This window comes from Neofelis nebulosa, chromosome 8 (genome assembly GCF_028018385.1).
Source record: "Neofelis nebulosa isolate mNeoNeb1 chromosome 8, mNeoNeb1.pri, whole genome shotgun sequence".
NCBI classification, from domain to species: Eukaryota; Metazoa; Chordata; class Mammalia; order Carnivora; family Felidae; genus Neofelis; species Neofelis nebulosa.
The window spans coordinates 95,483,329-95,500,337 of NC_080789.1; the positions used below are offsets into that span (position 1 = coordinate 95,483,329).

General features: G+C 45.2%; 1 long non-coding RNA gene across 1 annotated transcript; it reads left to right on the top strand.

Annotated features, from left to right (window-relative positions):
- The first annotated feature begins 5,001 nt into the window (after positions 1 to 5,001).
- Positions 5,002 to 12,863, top strand: LOC131484044 (uncharacterized). The gene is made up of 3 exons (XR_009247990.1): positions 5,002 to 5,351; positions 11,270 to 11,355; positions 12,373 to 12,863. It is a non-coding gene; the product is annotated as an uncharacterized LOC131484044 (long non-coding RNA).
- The last annotated feature ends 4,146 nt before the right edge of the window (positions 12,864 to 17,009 follow it).

Here is a 17,009-nt window from a genome sequence, read left to right on the forward strand (position 1 = left end):
CATATTCTATTATACTTTTCTCCTGAAACAATGGGCAGATAGATACTTCCCTTACATTCAGTGTCTACATGGAGATATGCAAGCGGTTCTTCCCCAAAGAGGATGTGTTCCTAGGTGATTTGAATTAGAAACTACTAGCAATTTTTAAATAACTAAAGGCACCAAAAATATATATACACGTATATGCATGTGTACCTAGTTACAAAATATTAGCATAGGTTATATCGGGGCAATGAGATATCAAGTGATGCTGGGTTTCTTAATTGCTTTCTTACCTTTTAAAGATTTTATAATAAATATTTAGCACTTTATAATATGAAAAAAGTATTTCAATATTATAGGAAAAAACTGCAAGAATCTAGGGGGTGTGCAGATGGTTGAATGATCAGAAGCCTCTGCTCATGGAACTCTAACATTCTTGTATGGTTGAGATCCTCTCTTGTTTTACTTTTGTATTGATTCTTTTTTATGCCCCTTCTACACTTCAGCTCTCCCCCATGAGAAACTGCTCTAATATATTCAACATGTATCTTTACATCTGGGTATACACTTATAAAGTACATAGTGCTATTTTGTACTTTATAAAATACATATATATTTTTGTATATATTTTTATTTACATATATTCTATGACATATCTCTTTCCCCTAAGAGACTCTAACCTCCACATAAGCCATGAGAGTTAATTTATATTTGTAGTTCTATAGCAAAATATGGAGCTTAGCATAGAGGAAAACAGAATATAAATATTTGTCGAACTGAACTGAAATTTTACTCTGTTTTTTAAAAATCTTGCCTTTCCTATGCTTCAGTGATACCTCCTTCTCCTGGTTTCCGTCCTGCCTCTCAGTCTCCTTCCAAGGCTCCTCCTTCTTCTCGTTCCTAATTACAGGCACTACCTAAGGCTAAGGCTTAGTGCCTGTCTCTCGCTTGTTGTCAGTCTACCTGACCCCTACAATTAGTCTCATCCACATGCATGGCTTTTATGATCATTTTGGCATAGGTATTTTCAAAACCTATCTCTAGCCTTCATTTCTTCAACAAGCTGTAGACTTACATGCTCATCTGACAGCTGAGAAGTCCTTCAGCCTTCTCTCCCTCAACATGAAGTCACCTTTACCCCCACCCAAGTCTCTACTTTCTTCTTTGTCCCCTCTCACAGAGACAGAGGTTAGTGTTCTTCTAGTATTTCCCTCTCACCTTTAATAGAACTCCCCCTCCTCTTTTGCTCTGTATGTGGGATAACCAGATCCATTTCTACCTTACAGATAAAACTACTAACTCACAGCCAGGGGCAATGCTAGGTGCGGAGAATGTAAGGGTGAGAAAGATATATCAGTTTCTGAGTCTTAGGAGACAGACAGTAGACCAATAAATAAGCATTATGTTGCAAAGTGTGATCAATGGTATGAAGGAAATGAGTAGGGTGATGTGGATAATTTCAGGTCAGGAAAAGCATCTCTATAGGATGAGAAGGGAGCCTCTCATAAAAAGACCCATGGGAAGAGCAAACAACCCAGGTTCAAGGGTCAGCAGGTACCAAGGCTATAGGGAGAGAAAGAGCTTCACATGTCCAAATGCCAGAAATGAGAACTTTGTGATAGACCTTATTGACAAGGGAGTGACCATAACTGATTAGGGTAAGGGGTGGCCAGAGGCCAGATCACGAAGAGCCTTGGAGATCATTCAAGCCATTTGGATTTTATTCTAAGTATGATGGGAAGTCAAATGTTAGCATTTAAGCAGGCCAGGGATCTGATCTGAATTATGCTTTTAAAAGTTCACGGATGCGTGAAGAATGAATTATGAGGAAGAGGGGGCAAAAGGTGGAGCAGGGAGGGAAGTTCAAAGCTTTTGCACTAGACCAGGTAAGAGGTAGTAGCAGCTTGAACTATAGGGTGGCAGTGACTATGGTGAGAAACGGACCAATACGAGACATATGTTGGAGACAAACCTGGTAGGACTTGCTGATAGATGGGATATGGAGATGAGAGAAAAGGAGGAATTAAGAATGACTCAAGGTTTCGAGTGTAAGCAGCTATGTGGGTGATAATGCCATTTCATGATTGGGGACACAGAAGGAGGAACGGAGCCAGCTGGCAGTGGATACAGCAGAGAATTAAGAGTTTTGTTTTAGACATGCTAAATTTAGGACGCCAATGAGATATCCTGGTAGAGATGTCAAGCTGACAGATATAACAACCTGGAGCTCCACGGGGAGAGCTCTGGAATGGAGATCCATTCAGAAGGCATCATTACAGAGATGTGTTTATGCCGTGGGAGTACACAGATGAAGGGAACACAATCAATGAGATAGGAAGAGAGAGAAAGGAAGGGAAGGGAAAAGAAGAAGAGGGCCCATAACCAGGTTCTTCATCACTTGGAAGTCCTGTCTAAAAGGATGAGCCAGCAGGGGTGCCTGGGTGGCTCAGTCGGTTAAACATCTGGCTCTTGATTTTGGCTCAGGTCATGATCTCACGGTACTGAGATCGAGCCCCACGTTGTGCTCCATGCTGGGCATGGAGGCTGCTTGATAGTCTCTCCCCCTCTCTCCCTCTGCCCTTTTCTGTCTCTGTCTCTTTCTCCCTCTCCCTCTAAAATAAATAAATAAATAAATAAAAGGATGAGCCAGCAAATTTGCATGAGAAGCAGAGACTAGTGACATAGAAAAAAAAAAAATCCAGGAGAGTATGAATGTTATAAAACGAAGAAAGAAGAGTGTTTTGTGAAGAAGGGAGGAGTGAAATATACCAGATGTTACTAAAAGACCAAGATAAGGTCAGAAACCCACCCGCCGGGTGTAGGATAATAAAAATTAAAGAGTAATTTTGGCAAAGCAAGGTTGTGGGCCAGATTGGAGCAAACTGAGCACTGATCTGTAGCTGTAGGTGAAGAAATGGACCCAGCATGCATAGACAATGCTTTGGAGAAGTTTTACTATAAATAAGGCTATAGGTAGAGAGGAATATAGCATCAATTGAAGCTTTTGTGAAGATGGGGAATAATAGGGGTGCCTGGGTGGCTCAGTCGGTTGAGCACCCGACTTTGGCTCAGGTCATGATCTCACGGTTAGTGAGTTCAAGCCCCGCGTGGGGCTCTGTCCTGACCGCTCGGAGCCTGGAGGTTGCTTCGGACTCTGTGTCTCCCTCTCTCTCTGCCCCTCTCCCACTCATGTTTTTTCTCTCTCTCTCTCTGTCTCAAAAATAAATAAACATTTAAAAAAAATTTTTTTAAAGAGGGGGAATAATAGAGCACATCTGTGTGCTGGTGGGAATGAATATGAAAGAGGGGGAGACAGATGGTACAGGAGAGAGAAGGAGTAACAAAGGAGAAACACCCTTCAGAAGAGCAGAGGGGAGGCGCTGGCCTTTGGTAAAGGGGACTTTTTACATCCCAGGAGGAGGAAGGATGGATCCAACGATAACAGACACAGGTGCATGTGTAGACCTAACGGTTGGGAGGAGAGAGAGTTCTCTGTCAATAGTTTCCATTTGTCAATGAAAAGCGGTGGGAGATCGCCAACCATGATGGAGAGAGGGAGAGAGGGGGAAGAAACGGGGGCAGGAGGCTGTCGAGAAGCAAGCATGAAGTCCTTCCGTGTGGTTTCTACGTTCTTTCCACTACCCGTGCAGCAGCCCTAGTTCACGCCATCGTAGTCTACCGTCACAGTGCTCTCCAAACTGATCTCCCTTGCCCAGCACCCCCACCCCCACCCCCCCAACCCTTTATCTATCCACCCTTCAGAGGGATCCCGCAGACCACAAATCTACTGTGCCGTGGGAAGCTTCAATGGGCTTGTTTTACACAACCCTCTACCTCCTCATGTAGGCGCGCAGAATTCCCCATCCCTGATCCAACCTACTCTGCACGCTGACACCACGCATCCCTTCCCCCCCATCTTTGCAGAACCACTGCGGCAACAGCTCTCCTCGAATGCTGCGAAATCTCTCGCGTTTAGGTCTTTGTTCAAGCTCTTTTTTTTTTTTTTTTTCTGCCTGGCATGCCTTCCTCCCTCTTGCGGAATTCCTACCCATTTCTGAAGATCCAACCCAAACCCCACTGATGTCAAGAAACTTGTTCCTTTAAAACTTATTCCTTTAAAACTTATTATAATAGATCGAAGTCTGTCTTGTATCATAAGCAAATATTTACACATGTGTATTTGTCTCTATGTGTGCTTGCATCTGTCTTCAAGGAAGGAACAAAGGGAAGGAGAGAGGCACGGGAGGGGCAGGAAGGAGAAAAGAGGAAGGAAAGTGGACCCCTGCTGGGAAAGAGGAAAGGTGCCTCCTGGACTCCTGTTGGTTCACCACCACCAACCCGCCAGCCCCCCTCCAACACACACACTGGCTTAAATAAAACTGCTCAACAGTGCTTCCCAAGAGCTGCAAAAGCCCCAGCCAGCCCCTGGCTTCTGCTCACTGACTTACTGCAGGCATCCTGGGCTGGCACATCCCTTCCCCCTGTCCTTGGGTTCCTCGCTTCCTTTCTTCCCCCCCGTGCCTCCATCTTAGATGCCCAGTAATTGCACCAAATCCTAAGAAGCAGCTCCAGCTCTGAAAAGAGCAGTGGGAGGAATTGAGAGAAATAGGGCAGAGAAATGAAAATGTAATGTTGAAAAATTCATGCTAGAGGAAGCACGTGCTCCCCTCCCCTCCTCTGCATGCCATCTGATAAAATTCTGGCAGAGGCCTTGCTTTCCAGGCACATGCAGAGACCATGAGAGGCTGGGCCAAGTCTCTCTGAGGTGACGAAGAAATCACTGGTGAGCCGGAGCGTCCACGTGCGTGCAGGAGGAGAGCAGCGCTTTGCTTCTGGGGGCCTGGGCTGCTGACAGGGGTAGGGGAGGCAAGAGGACAGGGGTGGGAGGCATGTCCTCTCTCCTTGCATCAAGATCTGCCGCCGTAACACCACCTCCTCCTCTCCTTTTCAGAAGGTATTCTGAAAAACCAACACGACCCTGGGCCAGGGCGAGTGGCTGCCCACTTCCCCCCTCCCCCCCCCCCCCTCCTGCTCCACTTGATTGAGCACTGTTTGCTCTGAGCCTGGGGCAGGAGAGTTGAGGCGGCCGGTCTCCAGTTGCCTGAAAAAGCCCGATCTCGTTCCCAACCCAGGTCTCTCACTCCCCTCGCAAAGCACTGCAGAGCTGCGGCCTGATTAATGCGGTGCGCTGATATATACAGGAGATGGGCTCGCGATTCCCGGCAAGCGGTCCCTGCGCCCCTGCGGAGAGGCGGCTCCGACTGCTCGACTGCGACCCCTGGCGGCCGGCGGAGAAACTCTCCGCAGAGCTTCAAAAGCGAACGGGCCGCTGGACAGAAAGCAAAGGGAGGATTTTAAAAGAAACTGGGGTAAGAAATATGCACCCCCAGATGGTGCAGGGCCAGGGGGTGGAGAAAGGAAAGAAAGCCAATTTTGCTTACTTATAATCTAAACAAGAAGGAAGGGAACAATCTGTCAGGGATGGTGGGGGCTGCTGGAGGGGAGAAGGTGGAAATGTAAAAATCTGTTTATAGTTGGAACGGAATCTGTTTAATATGATGCTTACACAAAATAAGACTTATAAGTTTTTCCCTGCTTTGAACTCTGCTTCCTCCATCTTCATTTTAACTAGCAGCGGGCTCTGATCCGATTTCCTCTTTCATACTCCCAAACCGGCTGCCTATCTAGAAGAGGCACCTATCTATTCAGGGAAATGAAACATACTTGGGCTTCCTCCAGTGCCTTCAGTGAGCCCGAGTCACAAGAGCCAATATAAGATAGGAGTTAAGAGCCTGAACACTTGAGACACAATGTAAATCCAGTGCATGTCACGCAGTGCGTGACCTTGAGCACTTTGCTCGACCTCTCTGAACCTCTATTCTTTCTTGCCTAGAAGGCAGAGTATAAGCAAAATGCACCTCCAGGGTTGTGACCATAAAGAGGCAGTAGTGCCTGAGGCGCTCTTGTCCTCGCCTCTCTCTCCCGGACAGAGGAACTGCCTGATGCTGTTACTGCATTCTCTTCCCGAGCAGGACTCCTTTGGGACGTGACTATGACACATGCAGTTCAAGAACAGGCCAAGCGCCTGCGAAAAAGGGATGAATCCTTGCTCACTTTCCCTGAGTCCTTCCCTTTCTTTCCCATCAGTTCACACAGCCCATGCCCGAACATGCGAGCAGACCAGGCAGCACCCACAAAATGGTAGGTGTCGGTGTAGGTGTGTTTGGTGTGCAAAGAGCTTCTTGGCATGGAGCTGCTCTTAGCTTGGGATGGAGCCTGATGCTTTCCGTCAGTTCTTAAAGGCTGTGCATCAATGTCCTTCTCCACGGTGTCAGCATTGCAAACATTCAGTGGTCTGATATGCAGTGTTCTCCACCAGGGGCTGGCATGATGAAGAGGTTCTCTAAGGGGCCCCTGCTCCTAAGGAGCATAGTCTAGTTGGAAAGGTGTGATGTACACATAGGAAAAACTAAGTAATAAATCATGATTATAAATGGCACGGGTGAAGGATCAAATGAGGAGCCCACTAGCACTGTAGGAAATCAGAGAATGAAAGCTGATTCAGATCCAAGTTGAGGGCCCAAGGGGTGCCTGGGTGGCTCAGTGGGTTGAGCATCTGACTCTTAATCTGAGTTCAGGTCATGATCCCAGGGTCATGGGATCGAGCCCTGCATCGGGCTCTGCACTGGGGGTGGAACCTGCTTAAGATTCTCTGTATCTCTCCCTCTGCTCCTCCCCCTGCCAACTCTCTCTCTGCAAAACAAACAAACAAACAAACAAAACCCGACAACAACAACAAAAACCCCCAAATAAACAACAACAACAAAAAGTTGAGGGCCCAAGAACTACAGAAAGTATCTTGGTCTTTGATGGTGGTGGGCAAGCTCTTCTTTCTAATCAGGATGTATCACTAGAAGGGTACGTCATAGGGCATACCATCTTCAGTGAGGAAGAACCACTTCCTCTTCTATATCACTATCCAACTTCTGATAGTCCTGAAGATGCCGGGCCATCTCCAGCCCCATGACATTGGGCTTGTCTCGGGACATGACTCACTTCCAAAGACTCCACGTCTGAGAGTGTGCCTGCTCCGTGCCCATCTTCTGGAGGACAAAACGAAGTTGCAGATAAATTCCTACGCATGAGCAAGAGGAAAGAAGAAAGGTACACAGGTACTCATGATTCCTTATCTGTTCACTCATCAGTTCACTTACATAACATCCATCCATCCATTTATCCATTCAGTCTTTCCTGCATACACTAAGTATTATATTTAGCAATTGTTGTATGCCCCGCACTGTGTCCTGTGCCATGAGTACAAAATAATGATGCATTTCCTTTCCTCCTACCCTGATCGAGATCCTATATCACCCTACTCAATTTGAAAGGATCTCGTCTTCTGTCCCACCGCATCTGAGGGACCAGATGTACTATGAGATTCATGCGGCTCATTCTGTTGCAGTAACAGGGCCCTAATAAACACGGATCCCACCACTCTGGTCAACAAACTGTCATACCGAATCTAATAGTTTAGATTTTACTGATCCACCCACCCACTTCCTGAAGGGACAAGGAAGAAGAGAACTCAATGTACTGACCCCTTAGGATGGGATACAAATAACATCAAGCCTTTGCCTCACACTAGATCTCTGATGACTGATGCACAAGCTGGTTCTAATTTGACCCTCACAAGTGCCTGCGTCCCTGGGGTGTTCACCTAAAATCATTCCAGTAGCCTTTTCTCCTTGCTGGCTGCCTCTCACTCCCATCCCCTGCCTTCATGGGATTTGTGACAATCCATGCTCTTTAAAAAATTTGCTGGAGTGTATTTGTATGTCTTTAGTGGTGGTGGAATGCTGTATAATTATCTCCCAATTCATCAGGCTCTTTAACAGGCAAATGCCTTTTTTTCCAATAAGTTTTTCTGGCTGAGGCACCAATAGGCCTTGTTGCTACGGAAACCAGAACGTTTCTTCCTCGATTTGAATTGTGTGTTGAAAGCTCTGTGTGTATGTGCATGCACACATATGGTAGCTGCTCGCTTTTACAGCTCTTTTCCCCTTTCCCACCTCCATGGACCTGTCTGGCATTTTCCCTACATCCCCTGTTTCCGAAAGCTCCCCCCTCATCCACAGCCCCTGCGTGTCCCCTTCCTGCCTTTCACTGTGCCCCCACCTCCCCCTACCCTTCCATCTGGTGTTCTCGGCTGTTTAAAAAGAAATACCAGTTGGCTTGCATTAAATCTAAGAGGGAGAGGGAGATAAAGGGTAATTGTGGAAACAGAGCTTTACAAAAGCCTTTGACCATCCAGGTGTTTCCTGCTGGAAGGCTCGTGGCCACACTTGGCTATTTCCTAGAACGCGGGCTTCTTCAGAGGAAGAGGACAGGGGTATGGAGAGAGCACCGCTCAGTGCAGGGCAGCAGGGAGACCACAGCCCAGCAGCTCCATCTGCCTGCCTCTGCTCTTGGGCACGGACAAACCTGCCTCCACCCAAGTCACTGGGTTTGATTCAAGGACTATTGGACGACGGGAGGCCTCCATTGGAATCCATTTCTCTATTCATTTATTCAACAAGCATTTACTCAACACGTAGTATATGCCAGGTACTGTTTTAGGCACTGAGGATGTGCCCATGGCCCCTGTCCTCAAGAAGCAACACTTGCTCACAGATAATTAAGACAACACGGTAAGTGGGACGCCTGGGTGGTTAGGTAGGTTAAGCGTTGGACTCTTGGACTCTTGATTTTGGCTCAGGTCATGATGGTTCCTGAGTTCAAGCCCCACATTGGCCCCACCCTTGCACTGGGCTTGCCCTGACAGTATGGAGCTTGCTTGGAATTCTCTCTCTCCCTCTCTCTCTCTCCTCCTCCCCTGCTTGCACTCTCTCTCTCTCTCTCTCTCTGTGTCTCTCTCTCTCAAAATAAATAAGTAAACTTTTAAAAAAAAGACAATATGGTAAATGATGTCATAACTACAGTTTGGGCTCAGGAGTCAAACTGTCAAACTTAAGTCTGAGCCTCAGGCCAGCATTTCCTAGTTGTAACCCTGGGTAAATGACTAGCCTCTTTAAGGTTCAATTTCCTTACCTCTAAGTTGTTTCTGATGATTAAAATAATGAGTATGTATTAGCATACTGCCCTGCCCTCAATCCATACTCGATATTTATTGCCATTGTTGTCCTTATCATTACCATTGTCAGGGTTATAAGAAGATTATGATAAGAGGCAAGGAGACCACGGAGGGAGTCAAGGTGTCACAGAAGAGGGGTTGGACTGGCCATTTTCCAGGTGAAAAAAGTAGGAAGAACATTCTAGTCAGAGGGACCAGTGTGAGCAAAGGCATGAGGTATGGAGAGGGAAGTGCTTCTGTGCAGCTACAAGGTCAGCTACGTGTGTCTGGGGACAGGGACACCATGGAATTGGCCTAGGCTGTGAGGACTCTGATCACTACCCCGAGAGGATTTAATCAATCCCCTTAATGGAGTGAGCTTAAGAGAGACACAAGTAGATAAACTGTGTAGAGAAGAGACTTTTTTCCTGGTGATACACAAAATCCCAAAATTAAAGGGCTCCTGAACCTTCCCTTGCTTTAAAATGATGATACCAGCTGATTCCAGCCTGCACCACACAGCAGTTGATTCCTTGCTCCGTGTTGGCCCAACCTCCCACCATATTCCAGGCCACGCATACCTGGGCATCAGGATATAAGATGCAGCACACCGAGCTCTGTAGCCTTCAACTAGGCATTGAGGCCGTGTGGGAGGAGAGGTGATGAGATGACCCCCGAGGTTTCTTCTAGCTCTTGAGAGCATGACTCTAAATTTAAAGCAGTGGTTGGTTGACTCTAAAGGTAGAGTAGTTGGCAAGGGAGAAAAGAGGCTATGTGTGTAGAGGGTGGTGTGATGGCTGGAGAGGCAGCAGTAATGATGGGGCAGATTGTGCACTGTAGAGAGACCAGGCATGGTTTAGTGATTGAGCTGGAGCTGGAGGGGAAGCAGAAGGGCCAGCAATAACTTAGAGGCTACTTTTGTTGTTCTTGGAGGTTGGAAGAAACAGCAAGTCAAGAGTAAGATTGGATGCACTGGGTTTGGCCTTCGTATAAAAGAAAGAACGGAACTGTGAGGTCTGCTTCGGGTCACGTGGTATATCCACCCTCTCCTCTCAACGCTGAGCAAGGATTGTGGAACTTGGCAATATAAAAGTATGCCAAATTTTCTTTTACCTTTGGTTTCAAATGAGACAATGGTATCTCTGAAAATACGTATCAGCCTCGATTTCTAGAATCAAAAGCTGGCCAAAGGTAAGAAGACAGTGAACCAAACTCATGTGACACAATGTCCTGTCTACTCCACAGCTACTTGCCCTTAACAGAGCTCTGTAAGGGTAACAGTGAATTTTTATATTTTGGGATTTTTTTTCCCTTAAAAACTCAAAGGTTTATTGGGGCGCCTGGGTGGCTTGGTCAGTTAAGCGTCCGACTTCGGCTCAGGTCATGATCTCACGGTCCGTGGGTTCGAGCCGTTCGGTCCGTCGGGTTCTGTGCTGACAGCTCAGAGCCTGGAGCCTGCTTCCGATTCTGTGTCTCCCTCTCTCTCTGACCCTCCCCCGTTCATGCTCTGTCTCTCTCTGTCTCAAAAATAAATAAACGTTAAAAAAAATTTTTTTTAAATAAAAAAAAAATTAAATTAAATTAAAAAAAACTCAAAGGGAAGGGGAATTTTTTTCCCATTGTTTTTTCTATCCTGCATTCTTTCAAACCCATGAGAAAGGATTTCTCCTGTAATTAGAAAAAAAGACATACATACACACATTTTTAATGGGTTTGATGGATCTTCAAAATAAATAAGGAAAATGTTTTTCAAAGCAAGAAAAGTTTAGAAGGAAATGGGGAGAAACATAGATGCTACTACATGCAAGACAGGTGAAACTTGCCATTCGTATTATCCTGTTTGGGCCTCACAACACCTATTGAGATAAATATTCTATACCCTTTCACACACTAGGAAATTGAAGTTAAGGTCCGTTGAAAAACTTGCCAAAGCTTCAGCATCTAATCAGTGGTGGACTGAGTAGTCACACCCGTGTTTGCACGACTTCAAAGCCTCCAGCAGCCCCACCATTCACACTAATAATAGAAGAAGGAGAAGAGAGCAGATCACTAATAAGGTTGACCTTTGACACAGATTCATAGAAATCAATGCTTTTCTCTCCTGGGTCCCAGTCCTCAGAATCTGGTTGGTTACCAGAGTCACTTTATCATATCCTTCCTTCCTCCAAATTTCCCCAGGCTCCAGAACTGCTTTTCCTTCTTCACCTGACTCATCTGAACTTCAGTTCTGTCCACTTGGAGCTCTGAACCCCAGTTGTTAAGAAGTAAGGAACAAGATTTACTGATGCAACAGTGTGAGAACCTGTGGGCTGTATTCTTACCTTCCTACCTGTGTTTGCGTCATGAAATCTGGTAGAACCAAATGACTGTCTCATAGATGAAGTCAAAGACAGTGACAGAAAACAAAATGATGAATTTCAGGTTGAGGAAAGGGAGAGATTTGGGGCCCAGTGAGTTTTTTTAAACAGTTCTATTGGCATATAGTTGACATACACTAAACCATTTATATTTAAGGTGCACAATTTGATAGGTTTGGGCATAGGTAGAAATTTGTGAACCGTCTCCACACTCAACATGATAAACTTATTTGTCATGCCCGGAAGGTCCCTCCTGTGGGGTAAGTGAGTTTTTGATTCCCTTAAATTGGACCAGCTCTTACGTAGAGTGGCTCTGGTAACCATAACAGAGCTCCATGACATTTTTGTGAACTAAATGTAACTTTACAACCAAGTGCTTTTTAAGTCTGTTCCCAATTCTGGAAATGATTCTGGGGGAAAGAAAAAAGAAAAGAAAACAATCGCTGGACCTATTTGCAAATAAAAACGATGTGGGGATGATAATCTCCAGAAAATACACAATGCACCTGATAACATAGTCTAAACAAGTCCTGGTTAGGAAAATGCATTTGTACTTTACATGGGTTAATTGTACACTGGAAAATTCCAACAGAAGTGAGTCCATTGTTTAGGCCCCATGGGCCACACCAGCAGATGTCAAGCTCACAGCCAATGGGGCCAGCAGGACAGAGCTGAGGAGGCTCCCTATTTCAGACAACTGTACAGATAGCCAAAATCGGAGATTTGGGAAAAATTCAACTCAAGACTGGGGAAGGACCTACCACAAGACTGTTGGTTCCTTAAGGACAGGAAGCATGCTCATTTATTTTGATATTTTTAATAACCTAAATTTCCTAGCACAGGCCTGGAAGTGTTTGTCGGAAGGAAATGCTGAACCATGAATTGGGATACCTATTCAAAATGAAATGTCCTCTGGTTTCACAGACCAAGGAGAGTTCCCAGTGTGGCCACTCACAGAAATCCCACCACTCCACAAGTGAGGTGGCAAAGAAACTGCCTAGGCGAAAGGCTGTCACTAGGACCTCCTGGTATTCTGTGGACTTCATGTACTGAGCACCCACCATCGATGGGGGAGAGAGCCAAGCGCACAAGCAGGTGGTGGGGCCTATGCAAGGGGAAGAACACACAGCACAATGGCATGCAGGTAGAGCATCTAAACTGTCTTAGGGGGTCAGGGAGAACGTTCCAGACACTCTGGCCTCCAAGCCTCAACCCAGCTACCTGAAGGAGCACTCTTTTCAAACTGATTGTTAAGTATCTTGTATAACACCAAACTCTAGCTTCTTCATCTATAATAATAGATTCACTTCAGGAATGCCTGGGTGGCTCAGTCAGTTAAGTGACTGACTCTGATTTCGGCTCAGGTCATGATCTCATGGTTCATGAGTTCGAGCCCCATATCAGGCTCTGCGCTGACAGCAGGGAGCCTGCTTGGTATTCTCTCTCCTTCCTTCTCTCTCTGCCCCTCCCCTGCTTGCACTCTCTCTCTCTGTCTCTCTCTCCCCCCACCAAAATAAATAAATAAACTTTCAAAAATTAATAGATTCACTTCAGAAAAGTGAAAAACCAATCTTAGTCTGGAGTAAAGTCACACATTAAATATATGCCTGGTGAATTACAACATGGGACATGGGCTTATGAGCTGCCATGGTGCCTAAAGATGGATGGGGAGGGTAAGGGTTTCTCAGTAAAATACATCTGTGTCAAGTTCTGGTATTTATCAGAACACTAACATCTGTCTTAAAATGTGTTCAGAGAATGCTTCGTAGAGAAGAAAAAAGGCAACAGAATGGAGAAAGTGGCACGATAGCAAGGGAGAAAGAACAAAGAATAAAACAATGGGTAGAAAACAGAGGAAAAGGCAAGCTTGAGAGAGGAAAGGGTGGGTTGGAGGATAAGGATGAGAGGAAGAGGCCAGAAAATGCTGACAACTGGAGCATAAAGAATCCAGTAGAGAAGTAAAGAGACAATGAAGGTAAAAGGAAGGAGCTACATTAATGAACACACACTGGGAGAAAAATAAGACAAAGAACAAAGGAACTGAGGGTGTGTGCGTGCAGAGGATGGGAAATCCAAGTCTAAGCAGCCTGCCATCTACTGCCCTAAATGGAAGTGTGGCGGTTGGAGAAGAAGAGGGCTCTTGTAGATGCAGGGTAAAATCAGTGCCATCCAGAGCCATTTGAATATCTCTGGGGGAAAACTGGAGGCAGCCAGTTGTGTCACAAGAGCCTCCCCGAGCCATGCTTCTAAGGACACCCTTCTGTATCCTTCACCAACTTAAGACCAGATGGCCAAAAAAGGATAGAGACTTCCAGAAGTCTTCAGGGGCTGGCCCCTTGACACTGCAGCGACATCTCTGCCCCAGCAGATTTTCTTCCATGCATTCAAGCCAATCTCTGGAACAAGTGCCTAATGAGAATTTTTCAAGTGTCCCCATGATAGGAGGACTGCCTAACTTTATCATAAAATATCTTCCTGCTACTCAGATCTTAAAATAGTAAATGTTCCCCTTAAGAATCTTTTTGACTTTTTTTTTCATGTGCCATTTCCTCTTTTCTGTCAGAAGACATAAAAGGCATTCCCGGAATTATGGTGGGGTTTATTTGAGAATTGCTTGTGCTGATGCAGACATCATGCTCACCACAGTGGAGTCTGTGTCCCGAAGTCATCAGTACAGACAAGAAACTAATAGCCAGAGGTGAACGATGTGGCTGTGTTTGAACAGGAAGGTAATGTGGCCACTGCAATTAAATGGAGGACACTAATCCAATTAACCAGATTTACCAGCTAGTATGAGGTCATTGTTGATCAAATCCAAGAGTCTCCTGGGAGAACTTAAGGGCTTCAGTTCCCCTCACCCCACCTCCAGGGGGGATGGTAAAACATCAAAGATAATATTACATTCTTAAGATCCCATAAAGTTGGTCATCCCATCAGAAGATAGAGCTCTCATTAGACAGAGCCAAAGGGATACGTTTCTGTAATTCACCCCAGTTCATCCCTTTGATTCCATTGTTGTCTCAGGGTGATTAAGGCAATACCCAGAGCTGCCTTCTCTCTAGAATTGTCCAGCCTTTGAAAAGTCCCCTCTAGAGGGGACCTCAGAGACAAGTGAGCAACCCCAACTGAAGAAGACCCAGAATGGCCTGGATAGGCAGAGATAGGACAGGTCAGAACCAGGCTGACCTCCACCATAAGCCCTTAACAGGGTGTTATTTCTAATGCCTTAAGAGTCTCTCGGGACATTTTTTTTTTTTCTGGCAGGATGACAGTAACTCTCAGCGTAATGGCAACTCAGGCTTTACCTGTTGGATTGACTTCCTTTGTCTTAATCCTGTTTGCTCAGTAAGAGTAAGAGGCCAGGACCAAGCAAATCAGGATAGAGACTTCCAAGTTCCCTTCAACTATGAGGCTTTCTGAATGGAGAGGAGGGACACTTAACCTCTTTTCTGGGGGCAAGGGAACAGAAGAGCAAAGACCATTAACTCAGAAAAAAAAAAAAAAAAAGGCATGAGTTGAAGCCTAAATGTATTGTAATTCCATGACAAAAGCTTATTTTTAATCCGCAGTTTATTGAATTCCTTCTAGATACTCTTTAAATAGCTTATTGAGAGTCTAAGTACTTTGAATATATTATATCATTTAGTATTTACTAAAACTCTATAATAAAGATATTATTACATTCAACTTATAGGTGAGGAAACTGAGGCACAGAGAATTTACATAGCCTGTCCAAGGTCTTACAACCAGTAGGCAGCTGAGCTAGGTTGGCTAGCTGGCTAGGTTGGCTAGGATGGACTTCTGAGCCCATCACTGTCACACTGCTTCTCTTGGAGAATATCCATATAATATGATTGAGCCTGTCACTTAGGTCCCAGAGCGTCTCCCCTATCGCCCTGGACAGCTGCACACACTTCTGACTCTCACTGGGGGAATTTCTCCCAGTCAGGTGCATGCTGGCTGGCCAAATGAAACATGATTGGGAATAATTGTGACATGATATGGTCTGGAATGAAACGCAGATGGGACTTGAGTGCACGGAAACCCTTTGGGGTCTGATTTCAAGGGAAAGAGACATGGCCATCTTAATGATTTGGCAAGAGGAGGTAGACAGGAAGGGTGACAGCCATGGCTGATGCAGTTGGCAACAGCTAAAAGTGAAAAATACCTCCTGCCTACAATTTTAAGTCATCATTCTCAACATGACCAGCCCTGGAGCCTGGAGCCTAGAGGGGTCATATGGAAGGGGCAGAAAGGCAAGGCCACAGGGGCCATCTCTTTGGAAGAGTTCTAAATGTGACTGAGACAGACCCACAACATTTCAGACCTTGCATTTCAGACCCGAGCACCATGGAGAAATTGCTGACTCTCTTTGAGCCCTGAGTGGGAGTTAAGTCTCTTCTAATCCTAAAATATTCTCATTTTACCCAGAGCCTTTTTTTTAAATTTTTTAATATGAAATTTATTGTCAAGTTGGTTTCCATACAACACCCAGTGCTCATCCCAAAAGGTGCCCTCCTCAATGCCCATCACCCACTTTCCCCTCCCTCCCACCCCCCATCAACCCTCAGTTTATTCTCAGTTTTTAAGAGTCTCTTATGGTTTGGCTCTCTCCCTCTCTAACTTTTTTTTTCCTTCCCCTCCCCCATGGTCTTCTGCTAAGTTTCTCAGGATCCACATAAGAGTGAAAACATATGGTATCTGTCTTTGTATGACTTATTTCACTTAGCGTAACACTCTCCAGTTCTATCCACGTTGCTACAAAAGGCCATATTTCATTCTTTGTCATTGTCACGTAGTATTCCATTGTGTATATAAACCACAATTTCTTTATCCATTCATCAGTTGATGGACATTTTGGCTCTTTCCATAATTTAGCTATTGTTGAAAGTGCTGCTATAAACATTGGGGTACAAGTGCCTCTACACAGAGCCTTTTAAATACTCTACAGAAAGGTATCTTCTCCATGGCAAGTAAAAACAAAGGTACCTCTTATAAGAAATGGAATAACACAGGGGTTCAGTCCAAAGACAGGCATAGATTGGGATCCAGTTTGCCATCCTGAGGGCATAAGGGAATGGGTCTCTTTCTTTCTTTCTCCTGCATATCAGTCAGCATGCCTTTGGCTGCAACTAAGAAAGTACCAATTCAACATACTTAAACAATATGAAAATGTATTTCATAAGAAGTCCAGAAGTAGGCCAGCTCCAGAGTCAGTCAGTTCATCCCCCAAAACCCAGCTTCTTTCTATCTCTCCCCTCTACCATTCTCTGGGGACAGCTTTGTTCTCAGAAGTACGTTTTCCAGAGTGTGATAAAATGGCTGCTATATTTCCAGGTGTCATTATCAGACACTACAATGTGTAGTAGAAGAAAAAGTCAGTCTTTTCCGATGCACTGCTTTTTTAAGAGGAAAAAAAAAACCCACAAAACCCTTTTCCAGAAGTCCTTTCACATCTCATTGTCCAGAACTTGTTTATATGCCTAATCACAACCAGTCACAGGGAGGGGAGTGATACCACCATGGCTGGCTGTAATCATTCAGGACTAACATAGAAACTT